Below are 10167 nucleotides of genomic sequence, written 5' to 3' on the forward strand. Positions count from 1 at the left end.
TCGCAACGTTTAAGAAACATTTGGACAGGTACATGGATAGGACAGGTTTAGAGAAATGGTCCAAACGTAGGCAGGCGGGACTAGTGTAGATGGGACATGTTGGTCAGCATGGGCAAGTTGGGTCGAAGGGCCTGTTTCACGCTGTATCACTCTGTGACACTATTTGTCAGTTTGGTGCTGATTCCAACACGCTTCTATGTTGCTCAAACTGTTCGATGTTCACAAGGTCTTAAGCCATAGTAGGCCATTCGGCCCATCAAGGTTGCTCTGTCATTCAATCATGGCTGATCTATCTCTCCCTCCTAACCCCATTCTCCTGCCTTCTCCCCATAACATCTGACACCCGTACTAATCAAGAATCTGTCACTCTCTGCCTACAAAATACCCACTGACTTGGCCTCCACAGCCGTCTGTGGCAATGAATTCCACAGATTCACCACCCTCTGGCTAAAGAAACTCCTCCTCATCGCCTTTTCAAAGGTTCATCATTTTATTCTAAGGCTGTGCAATCTGGTTCTAGACTCTCCCACTAGTTTTTAATTTTGTTTTTAGAGATACAGTGCGGAAACAGGCCCTTCGGCCCACCAAGTCCGTGTCGATCAGCGGTCCCCGCACACTAACACTACCCTACACACCCACTAGGGACAATTTACACATACCCCAAGCCAGTTAACCTACAAACCTGTACGTCTTTGGAGTGTGGGAGGAAACCGAAGATCTCGGAGAAAATCCACGCAGGTCACGGGGAGAACGTACAAACTCCGTACAGTGACGGCGCCCGTAGTCAGGATCGAACCTGAGTCTCCGGCACTGTAAGTGCTATAAGGCAAAAAACTCTACCGCTACGCAACTGTGCCACCTACGCTGGAGAACATGGATGGGTGACGTTTCACAGAGTGCTGGAGTAACTCAGCGGGTCAGGCAGCATCTGTGGAGAACATGGATAGGTGACGTTTCACAGAGCGCTGGAGTAACTCAGCGGGTCAGGCAGCATCTGTGGAGAACATGGATAGGTGACGTTTCACAGAGTGCTGGAGTAACTCAGCGGGTCAGGCAGCATCTGTGGAGAACATGGATAGGTGACGTTTCACAGAGTGCTGGAGTAACTCAGCGGGTCAGGCAGCATCTGTGGAGAATATGGATAGGTGACGTTTTGGGTCAGGATATCAAAGATGATGCCTGATCTGCTGAGCTCTTTGTGTCTAGTTTGTGTAAACCTGCGTCAGTAGTTCCTAGCGTTTCCACAAGTACAACAGGTAGTGTGGTCGTGTAAAGAGGAAACTACCGCAGGGCAGTATGTAGTGTCACAGTTACAGAGTGAAAGTGCAAGGGCAACAATGAGGTAGGTTGGAAGTTTGGTGCCACACCTGAGCTTGTGGGAGGACCGTCACTAGTCTGATAACAGTGGAGAAGCTTTAGTTTAGTTTAGTTTAGAGATACAGCGCAGAAATAGGCCCTTCGGCCCACCAAGTCCGTGCTGACCAGCGATCATCCCGTACACTAACACTATCCTACACACACTAGGGACAATTTTACATTTATACCAAGCCAATTAACCTACAAACCTGCACGTCTTTGGAGTGTGGGAGGAAACCGGAGCACCCGGTGAAAACCTACGCAGGTCACGGGGAGAACGTACAAACTCCGTACAGACAGCGCCTGTAGTCGGGATCGAACCCGGGTCTCTGGCGCTGTGAGGCAGCAACTCTACCGTTGTGGCACCGTGCCACCCCAAGCTGTTCCTAAATCTGATGGTCCGTGCTTTCAAGCTTTTGAGAAGTGGGAATGACCAAGATTAAATAAAGGACAGAGTCACATAGTGTGGAAACAGGCCCTTCAGCCCAACTTGCCCACACCGGCCAACATGTCCCAGCTACACTAGTCCCACCTGCCTGCGTTTGGTCCATATCCCTCCAAACACTGGAATTTAGAAGGATGAGAGGAGATCTTATCGAAACGTATAAGATTATTAAGGGGTTGGACACGTTAGAGGCAGGAAACATGTTCCCAATGTTGGGGGAGTCCAGAACAAGGGGCCACAGTTTAAGAATAAGGGGTAGGCCATTTAGAACTGAGATGAGGAAAAACTTTTTCAGTCAGAGAGTTGTGAATCTGTGGAATTCTCTGCCTCAGAGGCCAATTCTCTGAATGCATTCAAGAGAGAGCTAGATAGAGCTCTTAAGGATAGCGGAGTCAGGGGGTATGGGGAGAAGGCAGGAACGGGGTACTGATTGAGAATGATCAGCCATGATCACATTGAATGGCGGTGCTGGCTCGAAGGGCCGAATGGCCTCCTCCTGCACCTATTGTCTATTGTCAAACCTGTCCTATCGATGTTCCTGGGCAAGTCCCAGCCTCAACTACCTCCTCTGGCAGCTTGTTCCATACATACACCACCCTTTGTTTGAAAATGTTACCCCTCAGATTCCTATTAAAGCCTTCACCTTGAACTTCTGGTCTTCAATTCCCCTACTCTGGGCAAGAGATTCTGTGCATCTACCTGATTTAATCCTCTCATGATTGTTTACACCTTTATAAGATCACCCCTCATCCTCCTGCACTCGAACGAATATAGACCCAACCTACTCAACCTCTCCCTCTACCTAACACCCTCTAGTTCTGGCAACATCCTCGCAAATCTTCTCTGAACACTTTCAAGCTTGACAATATCTTTCCTATAACATGGTGCCCAGAAATGAACACAATACTCTAAATGCAGACTCACCAACGTCTTATACAATTGGAACATAACATCCCAATTCCCAACATGACCTTGATTATGTTGGTGTAGGAAAAAAACTGCAGATGCTGGTATAAATCGAAGGTAGACAAAAAATGCTGGAGTAACTCAGCGGGCCAGGCAGCATCTCTGGAGAGAAGGAATGGGTGACGTTTCGGGTCGAGACCATTCTTCAGTCTGAAGAAGGGTCTCGACCCGAAACGTCACCCATTCCTTCTCTCCAGAGATGCTGCCTGGCCCGCTGAGTTACTCCAGCATTTTTAGTCTACCTTTGATTATGTTGGCTGCTTTCCCGAGGCAGCGTGGTGTAGGAAAAGTTAGGAAAAGGGGACGTACAACGAGATCTGGGTGTCCTAGTGCATCAGTCACTGAAAGTAAGCATGCAGGTACAGCAGGCAGTGAAGAAAGCCAATGGAATGTTGGCCTTCATAACAAGAGGAGTTGAGTATAGGAGCAAAAGGTCCTTCTGCAGTTGTACAGGGCCCTAGTGAGACCGCACCTGGAGTACTGTGTGCAGTTTTGGTCTCCAAATTTGAGGAAGGATATTCTTGCTATTGAGGGCGTGCAGCGTAGGTTTACTAGGTTAATTCCCGGAATGGCGGGACTGTTATATGTTGAAAGACTGGAGCGGCTAGGCTTGTATACACTGGAATTTAGAAGGATGTGAGGGGATCTTATCGAAACATATAAGATTATTAAGGGGTTGGACACATTAGAGGCAGGAAACATGTTCCCAACGTTGGGGGAGTCCAGAACAAGGGGCCACAGTTTAAGAATAAGGGGTAGGCCATTTAGAACGAAGATGAGGAAAAACTTTTTCAGTCAGAGAGTTGTGAATCTGTGGAATTCTCTGCCTCAGAAGGCAGTGGAGGCCAATTCTCTGAATGCTTTCAAGGGAGAGTTGGATAGAGCTCTTAAGGATAGCGGAGTCAGGGGGTATGGGGAGAAGGCAGGAACGGGGTACTGATTGAGAATGATCAGCCATGATCACATTGAATGGCGGTGCTGGCTCGATGGGCCGAATGGCCACCTCCTGCACCTATTGTCTATTGTCTATAAGATGTGACACATTCAAGACAGTATGCTTTCTGTGGGGCATCTGTAGACGTTGGAGAGAGTGATTGGGGACATGGCTGACTTCCTCAATCTTCTGAGGATGTTTTCTTGGTGTGCTTGCCTAGCCACTTAGAGTAAAAATGTCTCTGGCTACTTCTCAGGAATGTCTTCAGAGACAAAATGTAAAACTGAAACCCATGAGATATTAGGTCCCAGCTTAGAAGGGGAGAAATTCAGGGAGGGTGTTGCTGGGTTAGGGCGGCAGTAGAAGCACAATTACCATGGAAACATAGACAATAGGTGCAGGAGGAGGCCATTCAGCCCTTCGAGCCAGCACCGCCATTCAATATGATCATGGCTGATCATCCAGAATCAGTACCCCGTTCCTGTTTTCTCCCCATATCCCTTCATTCCGTTAGCCCCAAGAGCTAAATCTAACTCTCTCTTGAAAACATCCAGTGAATTGGCCTCCACTGCCTTCTGCAGCAGAGAATTCCACAGATTCACAGCTCTCTGGGTGAAAAAGTTTTTCCTCATCTCAGTCCTAAATGGCCTACCCCTTATTCTTAAACTGTGTGACCCCTGGTTCTGGACTCACCCAACATGGGGAATATTTTTCTTGCATCTAACATGTCCAATCCCTTAAGAATTTTATATGTTTCTATAAGATCCCCTCTCATCCTTCTAAATTCCAGTGAATACAAGCCCAGTCGAGTGGGAGCGACTGAACGAGTCAAGACATGCCGGAGGCTAAAACCGAAGATAGACACAAAATGCTGGAGTAACTCAGCGGGACAGGCAGCGTCTCTGGAGAGAAGGAATGGGTGACGTTTCGGGTCGAGACCCTTCTTCAGACTGAGAGTCAGGGGAGAGGGAAACGAGAGATAAAGACGGTGATGTAGAGAGATACAGAACAAATGAATGAAAGATGTGCAAAAAAAGTAACGATGAGAAAGGAAACAGGCCATTGTTAGCTGGGTGAGAACGCAAAGCTGGTGTGACTTGGGTGTGGGAGGGATGGAGAGAGAGGGAATGCAGGGGTTACTTGAAGTTAGAGAAGTCAATGTTCATACCGCTGGGGTGTAAACTGCCCAAGCAAAATATGAGATGGCAGTGAAGAAAGCCAATGGAATGTTGGCCTTCATAACAAGAGGAGTTGAGTATAGGAGCAAAGAGGTCCTTCTGCAGTTGTACAGGGCCCTAGTTAGACCGCACCTGGAGTACTGTGTGCAATTTTGGTCTCCAAATTTGAGGAAGGATATTCTTGCTATTGAGGGTGTGCAGCGTAGGTTTACTAGATTAATTCCCGGAATGGCAGGACTATCATATGTTGAAAGACTGGAGCGACTAGGCTTGTATACACTGGAATTTAGAAGGATGAGAGGAGATCTTATCAAAACGTATAAGATTATTAAGGGGTTGGACACGTTAGAGGCAGGAAACATGTTCCCAATGTTGGGGGAGTCCAGAACAAGGGGCCACAGTTTAAGAATAAGGGGTAGGCCATTTAGAACTGAGATGAGGAAAAACTTTTTCAGTCAGAGAGTTGTGAATCTGTGGAATTCTCTGCCTCAGAAGGTAGTGGAGGCCAATTCTCTGAATGCATTCAAGAGAGAGCTAGATAGAGCTCTTAAGGATAGCGGAGTCAGGGGGTATGGGGAGAAGGCAGGAACGGGGTATTGATTGAGAATGATCAGCCATGATCACATTGAATGGCGGTGCTGGCTCGAAGGGCCGAATGGCCTTCTCCTGCACCTATTGTCTATTGTCTATTGAGATGCTGTTCCTCCAATTTGCGTGTAGCCTCACTCTGACAATGGAGGAGGCCCAGGACAGAAAGGTCAGTGTGGGAATGTGGAAGGAGAATTAAAGTGTTTGGTAACTGGGAGATCAGGTAGGTCCAGGCGGACTGAGCGAAGGTGTTCAGCGAAACGATCGCCCAGTCTGCATTTAGTCTCGCCGATGTCTAAGAGTCAACATCTTGAACAACGGATACAGTAGATGAGGTTGGAGGTCAATTGGCTTATCATATCATATCATATATATACAACCGGAAACAGGCCTTTTCGGCCCTCCATGTCCGTGCCGCCCAGTGATCCCCGTACATTAACACTATCCTACACCCACTAGGGACAATTTTTACATTTACCCAGCCAATTAACCTACGTACCTGTACGTCTTTGGAGTGTGGGAGGAAACCGAAGATCTCGGAGAAAACCCACGCAGGTCACGGGGAGAATGTACAAACTCCTTACAGTGCAGCACCCATAGTCAGGATCGAACCTGAGTCGATGGCGCTGCATTCGCTGTAAAGCAGCAATTCTACCGCTGCGCTACCGTGGCTTGGTATAATTGAGGATGGTGTGGTAATGGGAATGGGAGGTGGAATTAAAGTATTTGGCAACCGGGAGATCAGGTAGATCCAAAACTGGTAGGTCCAAAAAAGGTAGGCTAAAACTGTAGTTGTGCAGGTTTTTCCCTGAGCTGTGGGGCTCACAATGGGCGTGCAGCAATCACAATTCAACTATGAGCAAGAGTCTCTTAAATGCCACTATCGTACCTGCCTCCACCTCCATATATATATATATATATATATATATATATGTTGTGATATATTAGCTGTGCATGAAGGAACTGCAGATGCTTGTCTAAACCCAAGACACAAAATGCTGGAGTAACTCAGCGGGACAGGCAGCATTTCTGGAGAGGAGGAGTGGGTGATGAAATGGTATAATATATATAAATTTATATATATATGTTGTGATATATTAGCTGCTTCAGCTGATGGTTACACCTGTGGAGTTAATTTCCTCCAGTTTGATTTGGGATGGGAACGCTAGTGTTGATGAGGTGCCAGCTTCCCCAACAGGACTCCAGAGTTGCCTGGCTTTGTAACAGTGCCCCTCTCCCCCCTCCACACTCCCCCCAGTGTTGACATCTCTCGGCGACCACACGTTCTCTTGGTAACTGTGCGTTCCAGGCCCCCACCCCCCTATGTGTAAAACAACATGCCCCCCACATCTCCTTTACACTTGCCCCCTCTCACCTCAAAGGTATGCCCACTAGTCTTTGAACGCTTCCACCATGGGGAAAAGCTTCTGACTGTCTACCCTATCTATGCCCCTCAACATTTTATACACTTCCCTCAGGTCTCCACGCAACCTCCGACGTTTCAGAGAAAACATTTCAAATCTGTCCAACCTCTTCCCTCCCGTAAACTATTCCCCGCTAATCCACGCATCGTCCTGGTAAAGGTCCACGGCACCTTCTCGAAAGCCTCCCCATCCTTCCTGAAATGGGGTGATCAGAACTGCGCAATGTACTCCAAATGTGGCCTGACCAAAGTCTGAGAAAGCAGCAGCAAGTGTTAGGGGTCAGGGGGAGAAGGCAGGAGAATGGGGTTAGGAGGGAGAGATAGATCAGCCATGATTGAATGGCGGAGTAGACTTGATGGGGCAAATGGCCCAATTCTACTCCTATTATTTATGACCTTACAACATGACTTCCCAAAGATAGACACACAATGCTGGAGTAACTCAGCGGGTCAGGCAACATTTCTGGAGAACATGCATAGGTGACGTTTCACAGAGTGCTGGAGTAACTCAGCGGGTCAGGCAGCATCTCTGGAGAAAAAGGATTAGGTGACATTTCGGGTCGGGACGCTTCCCGACTCCTGTACTCAATACCTTCGGCCCACCGAGTCCGCACCGACCAGCGATCCCCGCACATTAACACTATCCTACACACACTAGGGACAACCTTCACATTTACACCAAGCCAATTAACACACAAACCTGCACGTCTTTGGAGTGTGGGAGGAAACCGGAGCACCCGGAGAAAACCCACGCGGTCACGGGGAGAACGTACAAACTATACAGACAGCAGCCGTGGTCAGGATGGAACCCGGGTCTCTGGCGCTGTAAGCACTGTAAGGCACCAACTCTACCTCTGCGCCACCGTGCCGTCCAAAAACTCACCTCCCTGCAGAATAGGCAGGCGAGAGGGAGTTCATTTCCTTGCAATGTTTATAAAGCATGCCTTCCTCTTCCACCCACCTCCCTCCCTCCCTCCCTCTCTCTCTCTCTCCACTGTTGGTTCTGACGTTTCCACCACCGTTTATTGATCCATGATCAATCCTGGAGGGGAAGGGGCCATCTTACAATGACAGGCCGCATCACAGCAATGCTTCAGACACCAGTGCTACGACAGATACCTGCGGCTGGCTCTGTGCTCCCTGTCATCCCCAGCAAAACCACAGCCAGCTCACTGCCTCTCCACCTAGCAACCCCCCTCCCCAACACCAGCTAATCCCAGCCCTTCCCTCACCTTGTTCCCACCTCTCTCCTCTCCAACCCCCTCTGCCGTGTGAAATTAATCTTCAGACTTCCTACTTTTGAGTTAAACAGGGAGGAACTGGAGATGCTGGTTTCAACCAAAGGTAGACACAAAAAGCTGGAGTAGGCCGCATCTCTGGAGAGAAGAAATGGGTGACCCTTCTTCAGACCCGACCCGAAACGTCACCCATTCCTTCTCTCCAGAGATGCTGCCTGACCTGAAGAAGGGTCTCAACCAGAAACATCACCCATTCCTTCTCTCCAGAGATGCTGCCTGCCCTGCTGAATTACTCCAGCATTTTCTGTCTATCTTCAGTTTGCAACCAGCATCTGTAGTTCCTTCCTCCAACACCCTTTGAGCTTTCAGTCAAGAGGCAGGGCCTCAGTTACCAAGAGAACGTGTGGCCGCAGAGAGATGTCAACACAGGGGGGGGGTGTGGAGGGGAGAGCGGGGCATTGAGATCGGACACTGTTACAAAGCCAGGCAACTCTGGAGTCCTGTTGGGGAAGCTGGCATCTCATCACTAGCATTCCCATCCCAAATCAAACTGGGAGAAATTAACTCCACAGGTGTAAACATCAGCTGAAGCAGCTAATATATCACAACATATATGTATAAAATATCATTTTATCACCCATTCCTTCTCTCAAGAGATGCTGCCTGTCCCACTGAGTTACTCCAGCATTTAGTGTCTTATCTTGGGTTTAAACCAGCATCTGCAGTTCCTTCATGCACAGCTAATATATCACAACATATGTGTATATATATATATATATACACACACACACACATATATATATAATATACCATTTCATCACCCATTCCTTCTCTCCAGAGATGCTGTCTGTCCCACTGAGTTACTCCAGCATTTAGTGTCTTATCTTGGGTTTAGACCAACATCTGCAGTTCCTTCATGCACAGCTAATATATCACAACATACATATATATATATGTATATATATATATATATATATGTGTGTGTGTGTGTGTGTGTATATATATGTGTGTACACATATATATATATATATATACACAAATATATAATATACAATTCCATCACCCATTCCTTCTCTCCAGAGATGCTGCCTGTCCCACTGTGAGTTACTCCAGCATTTAGTGTCTTATCTTGGGTTTAAACCAGCATCTGCAGTTCCTTCATGCACAGCCAATGTCTGTTTCATCTGCTCGCAGCTGAGTTAAGTCGACAGGGCAAAGCAGTCCCGGCCTCTCCAGTCTTTTCCTTACCTTCATCACAAAGGAGCAGTGGGCGGTGTGTGGCGGCTTCTGTCCTGGGGCTGCTGTTAAATCTGGTGGTCTGCTGTGCCATGCGATTGCAGGCCCGGCGTGGGACACACTCTCTCACACTCTCACTCTCTCTCTCACACTGAGACCAGCAGAGGGAAGGATGGTTCGCCTTGTCTTGCAGCGCTTGGCTCTCTGCTCTGCTCTGCTCTGCTCTGCTCTGCTCTGCGCTACACCGCTCCGCTCTCTCCCCCTTCTCTCTTTAACCTCGGTCCTCCTTAGCAAAGGTGAATGAATGTGTCTTGCTGGGCTTTCGAAGGGGGGATTTTTTTTTTTCCCTTTTGCAAATCCTCCGGCCTTAACAACATCTGCAAAGCTCAACGAGGAAGGCCATTTGTTGACAGTCGCTTGCGAGGTTGTGGGAGCGTATCATGACAGAGTATTCATGGCATGCCTATATATGGACGAAGGGATTAGTCCAGCCTGCCAACGCTGCTTAGTTAGAGCAATATCCACACTGTAGGCTCAGCCCTGCTCCAAACCAGCCAGCATGTTAACCCATTGCACGCCACACCTCCAGTTTAAAAATTCCACTTGGAATATCTTGGAGCACCAAGAACCTGTTACTCCAAAGGTAGACACAACATAAATGCTGGAGTAACTCAGCGGGACAGGCAGCATCTCTGGAGAGAAGGAATGGGTGACGTTCCGACCCGAAATAGACAATAGACAATAGGTGCAGGAGGAGGCCATTCGGCCCTTCGAGCCAGCACCGCCATTCAATGTGATCATGG

The 10167-nt window shown here is 48.2% G+C and overlaps 1 protein-coding gene across 1 annotated transcript in view; it reads right to left on the reverse strand.

Annotated features, from left to right (window-relative positions):
* The window catches only part of fbxo46 (F-box protein 46), a 15082-nt gene extending 5318 nt beyond the window's left edge, over window positions 1-9764 (reverse strand). Inside the window, exon 1 of the mRNA XM_078430941.1 lies at window positions 9377-9764. The gene's annotated coding sequence lies outside the window, so the exon portion shown is untranslated. The remainder of the gene's footprint in view (window positions 1-9376) is intronic.
* Between the last annotated feature and the right edge of the window lie 403 nt (window positions 9765-10167).

Source organism: Rhinoraja longicauda, chromosome 41 (assembly GCF_053455715.1).
Source record: "Rhinoraja longicauda isolate Sanriku21f chromosome 41, sRhiLon1.1, whole genome shotgun sequence".
Taxonomy (NCBI): domain Eukaryota; kingdom Metazoa; phylum Chordata; class Chondrichthyes; order Rajiformes; family Arhynchobatidae; genus Rhinoraja; species Rhinoraja longicauda.